This window comes from Mustela erminea, chromosome 9, assembly GCF_009829155.1.
Source record: "Mustela erminea isolate mMusErm1 chromosome 9, mMusErm1.Pri, whole genome shotgun sequence".
Lineage (NCBI taxonomy): Eukaryota > Metazoa > Chordata > Mammalia > Carnivora > Mustelidae > Mustela > Mustela erminea.
The window spans coordinates 48,085,129-48,106,740 of record NC_045622.1 but is presented as its reverse complement, the minus strand read 5'-3'; positions in this window follow the sequence as shown (position 1 = coordinate 48,106,740).

Below are 21,612 nucleotides of genomic sequence, written 5' to 3'. Positions count from 1 at the left end.
CTGGTGATTCACAGACCTGTATCCCTGGGGCTAATGATACATTATAGGTTTATTTAAAAAAATTAAAAATTTAAAAAAATAACTAATTGAATTAAAAATGGGCAGAGGACCTGAACAGACATTTCTCCAAAGAAGACATGCAGATGGCCAATAGACACATGAAAAGGTGTTTAACACCACTAATCAAGGAAATGCAAATCAAAACCAGAATGAGATATCACCTCACACCAGCTGGAATAACTAGTATTGGAAAAGGCAAGAAATAACGAGCACTGATAAACATATAGAGAAAAGAAAATGCTGTTGGTGAAAATATAAATTGGTGCAGCCCCCAAAAATGAAAAATACCACCCAACCTGGCAATTCCACTTCTGGGTAACTCCCTGAAGAAAACAAAAACACTAATTTGAAAAGATATATGCACCTTTATGCTTACTGCATCATCATTTACAATAGCCAAAATATGGAAGCTACCTAAGTTAATAATGATAGATAAATGAAAAAAGAATATATGGTGTGTGTGTGTGTGTGTGTGTGTGTGTGAGAGAGAGAGAGAGAGAGAGAGAAATATATATAAACTTAAATATACTTAAAAGGAATTTTATTTAGCTGTAAAAAAGAATGAAATCTTGCCGTTCATAACAACATGGACGGACCTAGAGAATATTATACTAAATGAAATAAGTCAAACAGAAAAAGACAAATACCATACAATTTCACTTATATGTGGAATTAAAAACAAAACAAACAACAAAACAGAAACAGACTCATAAATACAGAGAACAACTAGTGGTTGCCAGAGTGGAAGGGGGTCAGGGGATGGGCAAAATAGGTAATGAGGATTAAGAGGTACAAACTTATAGTTATGAAGTAAATCATGAGGATTAAAAAAAAAAAAGTACAGAGTGCTGTGAAATGCGTAAGACTGATGATTCACAGACCTGTACCCTGGGACAAATAATACATTGTATGTTAATAAAAATAATTTTATTAAAAAGAAGTACAGCATAGGGAGAGATTGTAATAACTTTGGTGACAGACAGTAACTATACTTACTATGGAGAACATTTTGTAATGTGTATAATTATCAAATTGTTATGCCATACATCTGAAACTAACATGTCAACTGTTTCAATTAAAAAAAAAAAATCCTGTCCTTTATGATAGAACTGAGAATGGCTCTGTGTCTCAGAACTAAAACAAAACAAACAAACAAAAAACAACTTTCACACTCTATTTCTCATTTCCCCGTTCACGTTGTTTAAATGATTGAGAAAACCTCAAGCTTAGAACTTGGAAACATTTTTTCCATGCTGTCAGTGTTCAGGTACCTTGGGAACATAAACATGATAACTATCTTTTTCTAGAGGAGAACATCATCCTGCAGTCTCAACTCAATTTTTTAATTAAATTTTCAAATGGAGGATTAAACATACATCGGGCATACCAGCCAACAGGTAACTTACACGAGGTATAGGAATCGCCCCTCATCAGCAATTTCACATTCTACAGTTTCAGTTCCTCATGGTCAACGCAGTCCAGAAGCAAATGATCCTTCTCCAGATCATTTCCTCCAGATCCTCCTAATGCTGCACCACAATAAATACATACTTTCCTTCCTAGGAATCTTACCATCTCACATTATCACAAGAAGGGTAAGTACTATAAGATATTTTGAGTGAGAGAGACATTCACATAACTTTTATTACAGCTTCTCTCTTTAGTTATTGCTGTTAATTGCTTACTGTGCCTAACTTATAAATTAAACTCTAACGTAGGTAGTATGTATACAAAAAGTAAGAAAAAATACAGATACATAGGATTCGGTATTGGGGCACCTGGGTGACTCAGTTTGTTGAGTGTCCTATTCTTGATTTCAGCTCAGGTCATGATTTAGGGCTGTAAGATCGAGGCCCACATCAGACTCGGAGGAGTCTGCTTGAGATTTTCTCTCTCTCCTTCTCCTTGTGCCTGCCCCCTCCCAACCCTCTTTTTCTTTCTCATATAGGTACATAAATATAAGGTGCAGTATTATCTGCAGTTTTAGGCATCCACTGGTTGAGGGGAAGGAGTCTTGGACTGTATCCCCTATAGAAAAGGGAGGACTACTATGAAACCAGGAGAGGCATGTAAACAAATAGCAAATATGGACCCAAAGATTACAATTAGAAGATACATTTTGTAACATTAATTTACATGTTATACTCAAGGAGTTAAAGACAAGCATAAAAATTTCAGAAGGTAACTGGAAACTTAAAAAGTGACCATATGTCTGAGGGCACCTGAGTGTCTCAGTGGTTAAGCCTCTGCCTTTGGCTCAAGTCATGATCTTGGGGTCCTGGGATGGAGCCCCGCATCACATCAGGCTTTCTGCTCAGCGGGGAGCCTGCTTCCCACCCCCCTCTCTCTGCCTGCCTCTCTGCCTACCTGTGATCTTTCTCTCTGTCAAATAAATAAATAATTTTTAAGTGACCATATGTCTGAAAAATAGCACACCTTAAACATTAGAACCAAAAAATACAACATCTAAAATGAAGAACTAAATGGATTGATTTAAAAGCACATTAAACACAACTGAAAAAGGAATTACTGTACTGAATCTCCTCACATTTTTTTCCTTCTATGCATATATGTGCCAAATTTCCTTTATGTAAAAATATCAGTCATACTGGACTAGTGTCCTAACTAACTGTATCCGTAACAACTCTATTTTCAAATAAAATCACATTAGTAGGCACTTGGGGTTAGGATGTCAACATACGAATTTCTGGAGAACACAATTCTAACCCATAACAATGACCCTAACTACTTACTATCTGCCTAATAAAATGCAGAAAACCATTGCTTTAAAGTGTGTTCTATACTTAAAATTGTTCTTTTATATAGCTGTCAGCCAACTTTAGTGTAAATGCTTTATAAAAGTCACGCTTAGGAAAGAATTTTTGGGTTCAGCTTTATTGCATATACTTGACATGTAATATGGAGTAAGTTGACAAGATGTACAATGTAATTTTGTGATATATGTAATATTACAAAATAATTACCACAATAAATTAGTTAATATATCTATCATCCCTGTAGTTACAATCGTGTGTGTGTGAGTGTGTGGGGATGCATGGTGAGAATTTTTTAAAATCCACTCTCTTAGCAACTTTCAAATATACAATGAAATATTATTAACTATAATCATCATGCTGTATATTACATCCCCAGAACTTATTTTTCTTATTGTTTTTTACTTATTTATGTTATAACTGGAAGCTTTTACCTTTTGATGACTTTTGCCTATTTCCTCTATCACCATATCCTCCCTCTGGTAACCAGCAATCTGAGGAAAGATTATCCTTTATTTTTTAAAAACTGCATACCTGAAGACTGTATTAATGCTTGGCTCCTCTTTTATTCCATCACTGTCCACCTTAGTTCAATTTTTGCACCCTAAAGCTGCAGTAGCTAATCCAACTTCCTTAGAGTTTTCATCCTGCGAATATATGTCAATATTTACCAGGCCCTCCATAATGAAGTCCATTTTTGTTTATGTATTCTTCTAATCTTTCTTGCTAAATCATCCCTGAAACACCTTGGTGGATGTGTTAATGGATTTCTTCCCGTCTCGGTTTGTCTATACATGGGCAAGGACAGAATTTTCTTACTTCTTAAGATGATGAAGAACAGCTATTTGACTATATCAAAATAAAAAGCTTCTGCACAGTGAAGGAAGCAGTCAATAAAACTAAAAGGCAGCATACAAAATGGGAGAAGATACTTGCAAATGACATCTGATAAAGGGTTAGTATCCAAAATATATAAAGAACTTATAAAATTCAACACCCACAAAAACAAATAATGCATTTTAAAAATGGGCAGAAAACATGATCAGACATCTCTCCAAAAAAGACATCCAGATGGCCAAAAGACACTTGAAAAAATGTTCATCATCACTTACGGGGAAATCCAAATCAAAATTACAATGATTTATTTCCATTCAGTAGGTAAGAGATTCTGGACTCCAGGAAACAAACTGAGGGTGTTGGAGGCTACAGCACGGTTGGAGTCAAGGACCAAACCAGGCCCTGACTTGCGTCTCCTTTAAAGTCCAGATGCCTTGACAAGGGGTTAAGGACGGGAAAGTTGAGTAACACTGAGAAAGGGTCTGTGTTACGTGTCCTGCGCTCGCCTACATGACTTCCCACACGCTCTCCCTACAGAAGGGAACAATGTGGTCAGGGTTATGAATTCTTAGTTGGTCCTTATTGTTCCTATACCTCCCATAACCTACTCCCGGGTTGACTGTCCTGCTAATGGCATTAGCCATGACTACCTGGCATCACGAGATTTGTTTGTAGTTAATGTAAACTTGTTATAGGAACTTGCAGTTATCTGACTAGATACTGATGTATTACTCCTTCTATTGTGATCTGCCTTATAAATGATTATAAGATGTGGAATAAAATCGGCACTGTTGGACATCCTCCTCAGTGCTCCTCCTGCCCCCATCTCTTTGTCTCTTAATTTATTTTCACCATCCTCTTACCCTCACATACGTGGTTGATTTGTCATGCCAGCTGTGACATGAGGGTTACAGAAGAGGGTGGTAAGGAGTGGGGTAACCGGGTGATGGGTATCAAGGAGGGCACATGTTGGGATGAGCACTGGGTGTTATACTCAACTAACAAATCACTAAACTACAACAAAAACTTATGATGTACTATGTGCTGGCTAACTGAACACACACACACACACACACACACACACACACACACACACAAAAACCAACAATGAAATATCACCTCATACCTGTCAGAATGGCTAAAATAAAAAAACACAAGAAACAACATGTGTTGATGAGGATGTAGAGAAAGGGAAATACTCTTGCATTGTTGGTGGGAATACAAACTGGTACAGCTGCTCTGGAAAACATTACGGAGTTTCCTCAAAAAGTTAAAAATAATAGTGGCAAGAGCAGATGATAAATGTAATAACTAGATGCATCAAACTCAAAATGGATTTTTCTACTAAGGAAAATGGTGAGAATGGAAAATTGCATTTTGCATAGAAAATAATCTTTTTACAATAAAATGATACTTTTGTCTTCAAGTAGCAGGAAATCTAACTGAAAGTGACTCCAAAAATAAAGATTTTTTTTTCGTTATCTCAGGTAGAAATAAGTAAGTAAATAAATAAATAACAACATGGTAGTTCAAGGCTTAGCATGGATGTGTCATCATTAATGTTAACATATCCTCCTGGGTAGGTCTCCACATGGTCCCATTTCCAGATTTAGTGTGCAAACTGCCATGTCCAGAGGCAGAAAATGATGTTTGTCCTATTTATGAACTGAGAAGAAAACTTCCCTGCAGCTTCCCAGCAGTCTTCCTATCATGTCTCATTACCCAGTGCTGGGTCACAAGCCTGTGCCTACAGGACCAGCTACTTAATTTCCAGGGCCAAAGTCATAATGAATGTGCAGTGCTTCTTGTTCAAAATTAAGTGTTTTAAGGTGAAAGTAACAGAGCCTTAGACAAATCATGAGACCCTTCTAAATATGCCCATGTAGTTGCTCCCTTATGCCTCAACAGATCAGCTGGCAGGGAGAGTACACCGTGATTAGCTTGAATTATAAAGATTCACACCCTAGGGCTAGAAGAGGTCTGTCTTTCATGATGGATAAGCCCTTTGTAGAACATAATAAACAAACTCAGTGTTCCGTTGTGAAGGGAAATGAAACCAGTGCTTGTATAGACAATCCTGTTACTCAAAATGTTGTGAATTTGGAGTCATATTCTGAAGGGAGAAATCAGTGCTGGCCCCCAAATATCAAAATCATGCTGAAAAATAAATACATATAATTACTTAAACAAGTCATATTTAAATGAAAACAAGTAAAAAAAAAAAAAAGACCTACTAGATTCGATTTTTAATTATTCATTAACTAGTAGCAATTAAAAGGTATCCATAGATGTATCTCTGGTGAGTTAGATAAGTAGGATGATTACATGCTTATACCTATCAAGACTGATGAAAACCACAGCTGGGATGACAGATATGGGTTGTGATCTGAGTCTGTTTTTAAGATGTGCTGCAAGTTTCCACGAACAGGAGATTATTCCAAAGCAGATATAATCAGGTGTTATCAGTGAAATATCATTTATATGGACTTTCAGTTTAGTTTTCCCCAAATTAGAAATACTATCAATGTGTAATTGCGACCAAGCAAAGAGAAGAAAGAAGGAAAGTTCACCTATTGAATGTATCTTATCTATCAGATTCCCCATTTACGCTACTCCATTAAATGCATACAGAAATGTTGTGAAGTAGATGTCATTACTCTTACTTTGTGACTAAAAAACTAGTTAAGCACCATTTCCAAGGGTTAGTGAAGGACAACTGAGAGTTAAACTCAGGGATGTTTGGCAAGGTCAAACTCTTCCAATCTACTGTATAGCAATATGATTTTTAAGGTCCAGAATCACCTTTAGGAATATATGATTTGGGATTGTGGAAATCCATAATCTAATTTTCACATTTTTTTAAAATTTATTTGACAGAGAGAGAGAGAGATCACAAGTAGGCAGAGAGGCAGGCAGAGAGAGAGAGGAGGAAGCAGGCTCCCTGCTGAGCAGAGAGCCCAATGCGGGACTCGATCCCAGGACTCTGAGATCATGACCTGAGCCGAAGGCAGCGGCTTAACCCACTGAGCCACCCAGGTGCCCCTAATTTGCACATTTTTATCTAAGCAAGTCTATCTTTTCAAAAAGCTGTTCTTTTTTAAATGCTTATCTTCCATCTGTGGGGAAAAAAAAAAGTTTTCAATTTAATTCCAGTTAGTATACAGTGTTATATTAGTGATTCAATACTTCCATACATTACCCAGTGCTCATCGCAGCAAGTGCCATCCCTAACCCCATTGCTTATTTAACCCAACCCCCACACCCACCTTGCCTCTAGTAACCATCAGTTTGTTCTCTATAGTTAGGAGTCTGTTTCTTGGCTTGTCTCTTTCTCTTTTTGTCCCTTTTGCTCATTTAATTCAAATCTTAAGTTCTACATGAGTGAAATCATATGGTATTTGTCTTTCTCTGACTGACTTATTCTGTTTAGCATAATATACTCTAGATTCATCTGTGTCATTACAAATGGCAAGATTTCATTCTTTTTTGATGGCTGAGTAATATTCCATTGTATATGTGTATATATGTATATGTAAATATGTATATGTGTGTGTGCCTGTGTGTGTGTGTGTGTGTATGACCTCTTCTTTATCCATTCAAGTTGCACATTTGAACTCTTTCCAAAATATGGCTATTAATGAAAATTCTGCTATAAACATTGAGATGAGTGTGCCCTATCAAATCAGTATTTTTATATCCTTTGGGTAAATACCCCATAATGCAATTACTGGATGGTAGGTTAGTTTTACTTTTAACCTCTTTTTTTTTTTTTAACTTTTTTGAGAACCTCCATACTGTTTTCTTGAGTGGTTGCACCAGTTTGCATTCCAACCAACAGTGTTCAGAGGGCTCTCCTTTCTCCAGAACCTTGCCAACTTCTGTTGTTTCCTGTTGTCAATTTTAACCACTGTGACAGGTGTGACCTGGTGTCTCATTGTGGTTTTGATCTGTAGTTACCTGATAATTAGTGATGCTGAGCATATGCCTTTTAGCAATCTGCGTGTCTTCTTTGGGAAAATGTCTATTTGAGTCTTCTGCCTAGTTTTTACTTGGATTATTTGGTTTTGATACTAGATTTTGATACTAATCCTTTATCAGATATGTCATTTGTAAATATCTTCTTCCATTCGAAAAGTTGCCTTTTAGTGTTGTTGATTGTTTCTCTCACTTTTCTTGCCACTATTGTTAACACGTGACAAGTTCTAGCCAATGAGAGATGAATAAAAGTGTTTCATGAACTTTCTAGGAAGATTGTTTGAAGATACTGATAGAATTTCCTTTTGACTTTCCTCCTTTTTCTTTCATGCTGCCTAAAATAAGATGACAAAGGATCTCCAACAGCCATATTGAAACATGAGGTATTCCTAGGTTTCAAAGTCAGTACTAGGATAGTTGATCAGACAGACAGAAGGAGCCCAGGGCTCTGATGATCACAGCTGCTGTATCAACTTTGACATACATGCCTCTGGATTTATTTTATCTGAGAGAATAAATTGCTAAATTTTGTTATATTGATTTTCTATTATGTATTGCCAAGACTAATTCTAAAAAATACACTATATATATTTTTTCTCAGAATTGACTTTATTTTCAAAATATATCCACATATTCAATAAGAAAAAAAAATGAAAATTTTTAGGGTTATTTATATCTTCTAATCATATATACATGAAGAAAAGCATAATGCCACTCTTTCTAAATCCTCATTGTATTTTTCTCCAGTGCACATACATACACACATTACAACATCTTAAATTCTTATTCTTGGTTAGAGGATAGGATTTAGCCTCTGTACAAAGTGGGTCAGAGGAAGAAGGAATATGATCCAGAAGACTAGTTTGCTACAGAGGTAGCCAAAGCTCTTTGAATTTCAAACATGATCTAAAACTTTATGGAGTTCTGGACTCCTCATTTTCACACATAGGTTTTTCTTCTTGAGCAATATTTATTGTGTTTTCAGAGTAAATTGAGATGCTCTTGGTGAACATGCACAAAATGAGGCACATGTTTGAGAAAAGGAAGGCAAATTGATATTCAGTTTATTATGTGATAAATTAAAAAACACTTTGAATGTGGACCAATGGTTAACATCAATCTAACCACTATTTTGAAAAACATATATAATTGCTAACTTTTCTAAAGCCAATCTCACACCTACTACATCCCTACTACATTACATAAGACATGGATAAGAATATCACGAAAGTTCTACACAAGAAATTACCTCCCCAATTGTGGATGGTCCAGATTTTACATATATATATATATATATATATATATATATATATATATATATATATATAAAATTCACCCCATTTAACCTATTTGGTCCCATCTCTTACTAGCTCCCATATGTCTTGTTTTTTCCACTTACAATGAAATATTCTGCTATATACTTACAGCCTTTAGTACTAACACCAGAGCACTTATCAGTCAATTCAGTATTGTTGGTTTATAACCTTTGCTTGACAATCAGTCAGTGAGCACTTTGAGGGTAAAGAATGTGCTGTTTTCACTTTCGTTTATTAAGGGATAGCACAGTGTCTGGAACAGAGTAGGCAATATTTGTTGATGGAGGAATAAATGTTTTAAAGAATAACTGAGGCAATCCAAAGCATCATTACAGCTGGTTATATATTATCTGTGGTCAACTTTATACCTGCCAACACAGTATCTTGTACATTGTAGGATGTTAATACTATACTATACTATAAAGCCTAATAATATGCTCAGAATAATATGCTCAGAAATGTTATAACTAGGATGTTTTATGACTGGCAATTATGACCAGCTCCCATTTTTAAATAGTAGTGAGCTAATATTTTAATCTTCAGTGGTGGGGATGGAGAAAATGATTGAAGGGTAAGACTAGGCAAGGAAATGGGTCTCCATATTATCAATTTATCTTGCTTCTAGGTCCCTAAATCAGGATGAAGAAATAGGCACCAAATTCCATGATTCCAAATCCAAAGACTCCATTAAGGAATCCAAAGATTCCTTAAGTTGAATCTTACCAATCTATATTTAAACTTGAATGAACTTCTACCACCAGACTACATCATACTACAGAAGATCTGGAGTGGGTTTAGTTCCATGAAGACATCACCAGACTCCTGGTCTACTAACAGCATAGTCCCACCTTAGTCATGTCATTAACCTTCCAATAGTATGAGTTCACATTTTATGCAATTCAATTATTTTGACCCTATTATCATCTTATGGTGGGTTTACATATTAATTAAACTAAAAACATGAATATAAAATAGAATTAGAAAAAATAAAATTAGAAAGCCACATAATTAACTAAACCCACAGATCCATGACTGGTTCTGAAAATGTACTTGTAGTCATTGATATAGTTTGAACTATGTAAACAAGTTCAGAAATAGCAAACTGTTCACAGGGCTAAATTTTAGAAGAAATATATCTTAGTTTCCATCATCAGAAGAATAGGAAAACCTACATGATCTTGGTAATAAAATGCTTTCTAGCTATTTGCTCAATAATGTGCTTTTGAATACAAAATGATAATTGTTCATTAAAACATATTTTTAAAGTTCAACAATAGGGAACTAGGAACAGTGCCAACTAACCAGCCATTAAATTATAGTCCATGCATTTTAATAAATCTATCTGTATTCAAAATATCAAGCTATTCAATGAATCATAAATTAACTGTGTGTTGAAGAGAATTTTGCATACTATAAATTTGAAACTGTTTTCTTTAATGTTCTCTAGTTTTAAATACAGAAATATTAACCTTTTCTAATTTAACAGGATTATTATAAATTTCATAATGACAAAGAGATAAAGATAAACACTGCATTTTTCTGGGTTTCTATGAAGGTTGAAAGATGAAAGAATATTTAAATTACCCCTTCAGGAATGCTACTGAAAAAAATCAGGAATTTCATATCTCTAAACAAAAAGCAAACCACACCATGAATGTAGTTCCAATATGATATAGTACAGTCTAGCACATAAACCTCTGGAACATAAATTGATTAAAGTACTAGTTTTTATTATTGTAAAAGTAATGATACCTGGTGTAAAACTTACAAAATTCTTTAAAAAATAAGAACTCTGAAGAAGAAATATTAGTAGTCCTCAAAAGAGGTAACTCTTACATTTTAGTATATTCTCTTCTAATTTTCCAGGTATTTTTCACATAGTTGAAAATATTTAAAAATCATTTTTAGTCTACCTTTTCTCTTGGTGTAATCAATTTCCATGCTAATTCACTCTTCTTCAGGAAACATACTCTGAAAGATTAGCATGTAGGTAATATATTGAGATGAATTCTTGGGCATAATCAATACCTTTGGAGGGTGAAGTAAGTATTACAGGGTGGAAGAAAGTGCTGAACTACAAAGCAATTATAATAAAGGTCTTAGCTGATCCCGTAAAGAGCTCTGAAGCTATCGTGGTGCTCCAGAATTATCCAGTCTTGAGCGAAAGTGACCAGGACTTTATAACTCTATGTCAACCTGTCATTGGATGTAGGCTGCCTTTGGAGAGAAAGTGACATCAGGCAAAGCTAATCCATTTAGCTAAGATTAATGTATGCAGAGGGACTCAGCTAGGAGCTAGCTGAGCAGAGCAGAGGAAATGAATTTTGCCTTGAGCAGAGGAAATGAGTGTTTTGCCCTGAGTAGAAGATCTGGGTGGCACAACACAACAACATCCGCTCCATTTGGACACACTGTCTTTATAAAATAAGTTCTGGGAACAAATCTTCCAGGATTCTGGTTGGTTTCTTTTTCAAGAGAAATAAGAGGAGCATTATCGAAGCAAACTTCAACACTGCAGCTAGTCTTGAGGCTATAACTGATACCTATCATCTCTTCCATTACTCATACTAGACTTCTTTCCCCCTCACCACATGCCTCTAGTCTAGGTGACTCACCTGTTGCAGAGACCTTTTATCCCTGAAGAGTCATAAACCCTGATCATCATGCCTTTCTCAGATTGTCAGACCTATCCTTGAATAAAATTGTGTAAGGAATTCCCAAAAGATGCCTCAGTGGATTATCTGGATTCCAAATACATTATTGCTGGTTATCATCAGTAGTCCTAACTATTCTTGATATAGGGTCTTTACCCTTGTACACACATTGTTTCAGGATTTTTCCTCCTGAGGACTATGCTTCTTCTGCAGTCAGGAACACCCAAGTTTGAAAACTAGCCCAGATCCAAAACCTAAGCAAGCAATTATGACTTATTGTCAAAGCACCTGTCCTCAACCTCCTGATCATCCATCCCTGATCTCCAGATTACATAATTTGAGCATAACTACTTCAACTTTCAGTCTGTCCTTGCCCTAGGGGTGCTATGTTCAGTGAGGCAACTCCTTATCTCTCTAAAGGTCAGTGTCTCCATACCTCTAGCTGCCACTACAATGTTATTTCAGGATTCTGCCATTGTCATTTTTATCAAGAATTCCGATTCTACCAAGTTTTAAATTGCCCTGACCTATGGTGGGCAGCCACTCTGACTTCTGAGTGTTGATCCTCTCTCATCTGTGCATTTGCTTTAGTAAGCAAAGTGCTTCTAAGCTCTCCCAAAGACCATAGAACACTAGTGGATTCAGTCTGTTCTAATATGCTCATTTCTCTTTACCTTTTGATTTCTTTCCCTAATATCTGATATAGCAGTTATGGCATTTCTGTTTTGGGGGGGTATCACTTTTCTCAAACTTCTAATCACCATCCCCGCAATGGGTAAACATCACCTTCCTAGGCCTTGCCCAGCTGTTTTAAATCATGTTTTGTAGAAGATTATTCTCATGAGCAAAGTTTTTATGTCTTCCTTATTCATATTTATTATTCTACCCCTTAACCCAGCAATCCTAGAATACAATCCTCTTTATACTCCTGGATCCTGCTAGTATAAATTAACTAGACTTTGCAACTCCTTCCACATACCGTCTCTTTCTTCCTTTTGTAGACCAGTACTTTCCTATACTTGGTTATGTTATGACTTGACCCTAGGGTTCTATTCTTGTAGTCAAGAATGGAGTACCTTGATTTATAAGGTGAAGACATTGATATTGTCTTCAAGCAAGGAAAAGCTGGGATGCCTCTAACAGGGTGTAATGGGTTACTTCTACAGGCACAGAGAGTTCCAAGTGATGTGAAGTTTCGAGATTTTTAAGTATGTCAACGTGGATAATGTCTTCCTAAGTGTAAGAACCCCCCGTTATTTTATCCGGGGCTGTGACCTTGCATAGTAAATTTAGTGGGATTAAAAATTCAACCCTCTTAGAGTTCTGTCACTCTCATAATTAATTCCCTAACCTGATTCTTAGCTTTTTCTGGACTTTAGTAGATAAAAGTCTCTTGTATGTTGCCTAGGAGGCCCTTGGCTTTCACCCTTTGTTCTTAGCTAGAGATTTATCATCCACACTCTTTCATTTACTTTCTCCAATGCATCAATGTCACTTGGCAGGAACCATATAAATTCCATTCCCCAAATCTTCTTTCAGTTTCCTAGGGTAATTATACACCTTCCTCCACCAGAGGGAACTTTTGGGTAAATGCTTGCTCTTGAGTTTCACTCTAACTGAAGATTAAGTCAGAAGTTTCTCACCAATGTGCTTCAAGAAAAGGAGACTTTTATTCTTTACTTTCTGTTTTCTTTCCAAGCTCTCCCACTTTTTCCTATTCATATATATATTATATGCAAACTTTTGTAAAATATTAATGTTAACATAGAAACCATCCTGTGCAGTTATCTTTGATTTAAATTTAAAGTAAGACATGTTGACAGCATCAAAAGCATCTTTAATTAAAGTACCAACAAAAAAAGGGAGAGTGAGTCTAGTTTTATTTTGTTGAAATTTGTTTTTGTAATTTTATAGAAGCCCTCATTCAGAATTAAAATAAAAACACAAGCTAACACTTCAAAGCTCTTGATATTAACAACTGACTTCAAAAAGCTGAACGTGTGTAAGCTCTTCTATCAACCTGCTTTTTAATTATGTTCCATTTTGTATACAAAATCACACTTGTGTCACTTTATTTCACTTTCTTTCACCCTTTCAGGAGTGTTATTCTTTAGTTTATCTTCAGTTTTGCTATGACTAATAACATTTTTTGATCAATGGAAAGGTTGGTGTCTCCAAAAATAATGTATGTAATAAACCTGTTCTACTCCAACAATTAAAAACATTTTATTATATAATAAAATAGGTTCCTTTTCTTCTAGCTGTAGTCATACAACATTAATTCAGACACTAATTTGCACATGATATATTATTGCTAGAACTGTATGGGCATTTATTAGTAACACATATACATACACATACACGCATACATATTGAATTACATATTATGTTTAGAACCCATAAATACCCAGTCTCAGTGGGTTTTTATTTTATTTCAATATAATGAGAATTTTTTCTTTTGTAAGGATAAGGCCCAAAATAAGAAAATTTCTTAATTCCATAAGGTAAAAGTGGAAAATAGACAAATAATAATTAAATGGGACAATTTGGGCAGCATCTAAATGAGAGCACTTAGTGTTCAAAAGTTTCATTAGTTGAGACTTAAATACAAAGTATTATTTATAAGGATTTACTCACAACTCAAAGCACTGGACCATGAGGTAAGAGCCTGATGTGGGACTCGATCCCAGGACTCTGAGATCATGACCTGAGTCAAAGGCAGAGGCTTAACCGTCTGAGCCACTCAGGCACCCCAAAAATCATTTCTCTTGGGACAATTTCCTCCTGTTAAATGAAGATTCTAAATGGACTCAAAAGCTTCTCTGAATTTATCTGAGTCATCTGTACTACTCTTTATTAGAGTCTTCCTGGCCATTGCATCTATTGTCAGAGCTGAAAACCAGTCCTTTGGCCTTGTGGTTATCAGATTGACATTTTTTGTGCTTTTATGTGAACTCTCTAAGTTGAAATTGAAATAACTCCTCATGACATATTAATTGCTAATGACCTGGAGAATGTCTGACTTTGTAGCTTTACTTCATGCCCTGCTTCTTCTTTGTGGTCCAATGCTTTTAGCTTCAGCTATATATTCTTATTTACCAGATTTGCCAAGTTGTTTCTATTTCTGTGCCTTTTCACTTGTTAATTCTGTCTTTACCCCATTTTTTGGCTGTTTCATATCCATTCTTTAGTCAAGAGTTAGCAAATATTTCTTTGACCATCTATGGTAATATGAGCACATGTAGTATAGGGAAATTGAAAAAAAAATCCCATAAAATATCATTTAAGAGATTCATAGACCCATTCTCACTCACTGAAAATAAACTTAGAACAGGGCTTGAGAGTTTGCATTTTACCAGTATCCCAATTATCCCAATATACTAATCAAGTGACGACCCTTTAGGAAATACTAGCTATGAGGAACTCCCTCTTGTTCACTTTGTGACTCATGGGTCTGGGGGGAGAACGGAGCCATTGCTCCAGAAAACATAAGTTTCCTTTAAGTTCCTGGGGCCATTTGCATATTTGTTTATTCACTCATTTTGATAAACTTAATGAATATATACCAGACTTTATACTAAATTCTGGAGAAAAAGAAAAGAACAAGGCCAGCTTAGCGCCTGCTCTTAATGGAGTCCATCCTACCAGATGAGGAAGACATCACAAAATCATTATATAATTGTTTATTTAATTATGATTATAAAAATTATTATCTTGAATGACTTTCTGGTAGTCTCTGAGACAGAGTGACAGTGAACCTGACCTAGAATCCTAAGTTAGAAAATGTTTCCTTAGAAATTTGACAGGAAATAGTGTAATGATGGGCCGAGGTGAAATAACCCACAGGTATATAAATGAGAAAATAGACTTAAGGCAAAGTAAAGGAAAATAAGGTTTTTTTTAAGGCTCAAGACATAGATATTTGCATGACTACTCCAACTCTCTTATAGTTGTCTGCATGGGGTAGCATTTTTTTTATATATATAAGCTAAGCCCTTTAATTCATATATGCACTGAGAAATCAGTAAGAAAACATCACTATGCCAATAAAAAATAATGTGAAAACAATATGAAAAGATTTTTTTTCAAATAAAAGAAAAAGGGTTTCTAAACACATGGAAATTCGGCGAAACTTGTACATAATAACATAGGTATTAAAACATCTCTGAGTTACCAACAGGATTTCATCTAACAGATTGAAAATACATCGAATAGTTCGATAATGCACCTTATTAACAAGGTCCAGGGAAACTGGCACTGACAATGTTGATAAGAATATAAATTGCCATAATCCTGCAGATTTTTTTTTTTTAACCAGGCTTTTACTTCCAACTATTTGTAACTTTGGTCTCCTATATACATTTACAATTAGTTTTTTTTTTTTTAATTAAGTCTGACAATCTCTTTAATTATATTGGGTTGTGGAAGCCATTCACATTAAATGCTATCATTGTTATGTTTGGATTTACAAATGCCATTGTGCTTTTTGTTTTCTATGGCCCATGATTATTTTGTAACTCTGTTCCTCCTTTACCACCTTTTTCACTGAGTGGATATTTTCTAAAATACCACTTAAATTCCTTTAATAAATTTTAATTAGTTTTTAAAGTTATTTTCTTCACAATTCCTCTAGGTCTTACAATATGCATAACATCAGAATCTACTGCAAGTTTACACTGACTTCATCCCAGTAAGATTTAAAAACATTACTTCTATTCCTTTCTCTCCACTATTATCATACATACAAAGCCTATATATGTTTAAATCCCCCTTTTATGATACTATAATTACTGTTTCATATAATTATGTATTTTAAAGAAACTAAGAGCATAATGGAGGGCTCAGTAATATTTATGGAGTTCTTTTTAAAAACATTAACCTTCTTATGTATCATTTATAACTCTTTCCATTTACTCCTGTGGATCTGAGTTGCCATCTGGTGTTATTTCCTTATTGCAAGATAGCTTCATTCTCACCAACCCCCTTTGTGCTGTTTTCGTCAAATATATTACATTTCCATATGTTAAAGGCCCAACAAAACAATTTCACAGATATTGTTTTAAGCAACTGCTTTTTAAGTCAGTTAAGAGATGAAAAGAAAATAAATATGTAATTATACTTTTTTTTTATCATTACCTTTATCAAATCTCTTTGGTTTCTTATATAGATTTGAATAACTATCTGGTGCCAATTCAAATATTTTCCCCCTTGTTTTTACCTTTAGCATGGCTTCCCAGAGGTCACTCCTGTGTCAGCAAAAGACATGGATGTTAACACAAGAAGGTTGTGCTCATCCCACCTGAACCGGGAAGATTTTCACCCTTTACCACTCTGGATCTCTGTGGGATGTGGAGACAGCATTTATAGCCCAGGGAGTTTATATTTTTGCCCACATCCAATCAAGGACTAATAGTTCAGAGGTCCCCTTCCTAATTTCTCCTGAGATGATACAGCTTTGGGCATATGCTCAGCATTCAGACCACCAGTGATAAGTACAGTTTTATTTTTGAGCCTGGCTACTTTGGGGTTACCCCTGGGTCAGAATATCTTATTATTCAGTCCCCATTTGGTAAAGATGGTGCTTAGATCTCTTGAGACATTAGACTCCCACCCTTTACTCATTAATGTGTATAGAGTGGAGGATGCTTTCAACTCGCCCTGCTCTAATGGTCCCAGAGTTCCAGACCCCCAGAGATGAGGAGGATCCCAGGAAAGTCCTTCTTGGATGTCTCTTTCCCTAGTTTCAGCACGAACTTCTCCATGTCCTATTCCAAGTAAATGCTCTCAGACAAAACTGGAGTTACTAGTCCTTAAATACTACTTCTTGGTCAGAATCTCAGTTTTCTGCATTGAGATGAGGGACTGGAATAGTGGTCTGCTTCTACTGGAATGTCATCTCTACTCTATGAGTAAAAATTAGAGTGAAACAGTAAACTCTGGTCTTCCCAGCTTTCCTCACTTGGCATGAAGCCTCAATCCAAAAAACAACCAAGAGTAGGGAAAATCAGGAAAGCATTATTTTTGGCCTTTTGTATGTGGGGCAGAGACTGGGAGCTTCTAGGGAAAGAGACTATTGTCTTGGCTGCTCTCACCCAGTCTAGAGCAACGGCAAAATAGAGATGGGGGCAAAGAGAATAAGATATGCAGACTACCTGCACTCCCTCCCCAAGATATAACCATATCCCTAAACAGAGATTTTTTTTGAGAGATAATTTTATATGTATAATTGGCAAATAATAATAACTAGAATATGTTTAAAATGTGTATATATCAATTCAAAAGGGACATTCTGTAACTCCCATTCACCAAGAAACTGTAAAAAGGTAATCAAAAAGAAAAAGAAAGGAAAAAAATTAACAGAAACTTGAGAAGAATATAGGGTCTTAAAAGTCATGGGTAGAGAACATTTAAAGGTGATGTGTCAGACAGTGTTAAAATCTTCCAAAATATCAAGTGAGATGAATACTGAATGCATACATTGGGTTTAATACCAGGACTGATGCTGACTTTGATGTGCTGGGGTAAGCTTGAATGCCACATTAAAGGGGATAAGGAATAAGAGGTTGATGAGGAAATGAAAAACAGAAGCCATGAATGTAATCTAGAAAGTGTAGTAGCTATAGGGACTAGTGAATCTAAGTAAGTTTTGCATTGTTTAAAATGTTGTTAGTAATAAACAGAGTTAGTAATAAAAATAAAAATCTATTTATTTGTTTATTTATTCATTTTTTTCAGGGTTCCAAAAGAGACTTGGATATATTTAAATGTACACGACCAAGATCCTACAAAGAGGGGATGGTTGAAATAAGAATATCAAAGAACAGAAGTTTAAGGTTTCTGAGAAAGTGGGAGGGAATGAAGTAATGTCCAGGCAGGGGGATTAGCAGTATAAAGTAGGAAGCTTTCCTTGTTATAAGAGGAGGAAGAAGCAAAGAATTCCTGTGCTAATGGGTTTTTGGTGGCAGAAGGTTGGTAGAATCCACTGGATTTCTGTCATGGAGGGGATCTTAACCAGGCTTCTAGTCTAACTCTATATATTCAAGTAGCTAAGCTATTACCATCTACTTTTCTCAAACTAGTTCTCATTGACTTGTCCAAAGATCAACAATGAATAACTGGTGAAGGGTATAATATGAGCAGGGAATGTGTGAAACAGCTGTCTCCGATTTTAATGTTTTTGAATATTCTCCCCAAACACCGCATACTTAACTTTGAGGCAGAAACACCTAACAGGGCTACATGAGAGCTGGACAATGGGAATGTGAAGGCAGTGCAGAAAGTAAAAATTACTACATCTTACAATGTATTATGAGCCTTCCTATGCTTAAAATCTCATAAATATTGATATTGAAATGCCTTGACTAGCTAATTTAATTGTATACTTACAATACAATTCGTGACTTTCAACTGAGAAAACTAGGCAAATTGCTTTGATCAAGATAATACAACCACTTAACAGGCAAAACTCTACATCTCCTGGCTCCCAGTCCAGTGACTATTCTACTATGTATGTGGTTTTATTTTGTAAAGAAAAGTTACCCAGAATCTGGTAATACACTGACACCTGCAATCATTTTAAAGCTCATGAATTTGATATGCATTGTTGGCCTGTATAGGGTCTTAAAGTTAAAGTATATAATTACCAATAGCAAAAAGTTCAGAGGATTTCACATAAAAGTCCACATTTGGAGGTCTCTTGAAAAATGGAAATATCTGGCAAGGCTAAGACCCTGTGGCATTAATTCATGTAAAGTGAACAGCAACTTCTCCCTTATAAAGGGACTTCCAATTCACCACAATTGACATTGGTGACAATTTTTCTATACTGAACTGAATTCACCTATAAGGTTACATGCCCCGTTGTGATAAGCATTTGAATTTGCACCCTTTGCTGCTTTCTAAAAACTTAATTTACAGAAGCACCTAGGATTTAAACAAAACAAAAACATGTGAAATATATTCTTGCTCTAAGACACAATCTTACTATTGCTCTTCCTGTCTTCTCAGAATGGCCCTCCTTTTTGATCCCCCATTCCTCTACAGTCTCTCCATCTTCTTTCTCTGGATAAAACTTCACTTATTTTTTCACTATCTTGAGAAACACTTCATGCAGGAAAATATCTCTAAAAACCCAGAAAGGTATTCTGGTTTAGACAAGTGCTCCCATAGCACCCAATGTTCTATAGAAAGTGAGAACCTCTATTTTATTATGTAACCTCTTCCTAATGATTTGTATGTGTGTCTTCACTAGGTCAGAGACCATAATTTATCTCAGTCCCCATTGCAGTGCACATGGCTAGCTTTTGTCAGTCTCTAGGTAAAAGTTCATTAAACTACATCATACTGAACTCAGAGTTCAAGTCTCTGGATGAAAAAAAGAAAAAGAAAACAGAGTAGGAAGGAAGTTAGAATATGTTAGTTCTCATCTCTGCTCTGCAGCTAACCATTTGAAAGACTAGGCAAATCACATTTTCAATCTGGGCTTCAGTGCTCATATGGAAGACAATATATTTACTAGACTTCAAGGGTCATATGCCTGCTTCATCAATAGAGGAGGTATTTAAGACAATAAATTAATTGGGATTTCCCTAAGGTCTCAAAGATCAACCTAGAAACTATGGGACTAGATTGTTGATTCCATCAGAAGTACACAATTCACAGCGCTCACCATAGCACACACCCTCCCAATGTCACATTTTATGTTAATAAAAAGGAAAAAAAAGGAAATAGCATTATACTGAATTAGATCATAATTGTCTATGAATGGCTAAAATGCTGACAAAGAGTTAAAGGGGATTTCTTGTTCCCACTAGTTTTAGGAAACACATAATCCTGTAAGATGACTAATTCTTTACTAAGAGAAACAAACCACAAGGAAGCCCACTCTCAACCCACCAGCGACCTCTAGAGGCCTTTTTATTTTTTATAACAAAATGAGAAATGAGGAAAGCAAATTTAAAAATTACACATTAATTCTAGTAGAAGATTTCTAAGTTTTCAATTTAGAGAGAAAGCAACTGGTAAGTCTACATTTATACAAACTTGAGGCTGAAAGTAAAATTTTTGTTGTTGTTTGTTTCTTTGGTGAAGTTTAAAATCATTCCTATCTAAGGTTAAAAAAAAATTAGATATACAACTTTACTCCATTAGTTCAGTAAAAATCTAAATGGTGCAAACACTCTTTCTTGAGGAATCTAAAATCAGTCATCCATCACTTCCAATCTCATGCCATCCTGGCTTGTCCTTCTTGTATTATCACATAATTTTATAAATGTCTGTGCTTCTAATCCCTTCAAGACTTTTAACTATTGAAGAACAAATGTTTGCTGGAGGAGAGGTAATGGGGGGCAGGTAAGCTAAATGGATGTTGGGTATTAAGAAGGGCAGTTGTTATCATGATCACTAGTTGTTGTATGTAAGTGGTGAATCACTTAATTCTAACTCCTGAAACTAATATTACACTATATGTTAACTAACTAGAATTTAAATAAAAATATGAACAAAAACCTCATAAATGTGCCCAGTTCTCTGGGGAGAAAATGACTAAAATCAAGAAGCAAGGATAGTAAGATCGTAAGAGTAGTGTTTGGGGTTGTGTAATCTAGAAAACAGTTTGGATAATGGCCAATATATTTCTTGACTTTAAATAAGAAAAGAAGAAGAAGAAGAAGGGACAATAATCCCTGACTCAGAAATCTATCACAAGGATAACATCAAGACAATGCATGTGAAGCAGCTCTGTACGGTGCTGTACAAATACCATTTTATGTCACCATCTATCCAGTTTGGTGCGCTCTGGAGAAGAGAGAAGCCTTATCCAAGGCATCTGCGGTGGCCGATGGAGCAGCTTTGTGGATGCTGCAAAACTTAGAATAGTCTTATGTGATAATAGTAATCTTTTTAAGGATCTAAATGTATCCCCGGCTGTAATCAGAGCTTCGGTTGGGCCGGTAAGGTGCCCACAGTACCAGAAGAAAAAGAGAGAGTAGAAAACCA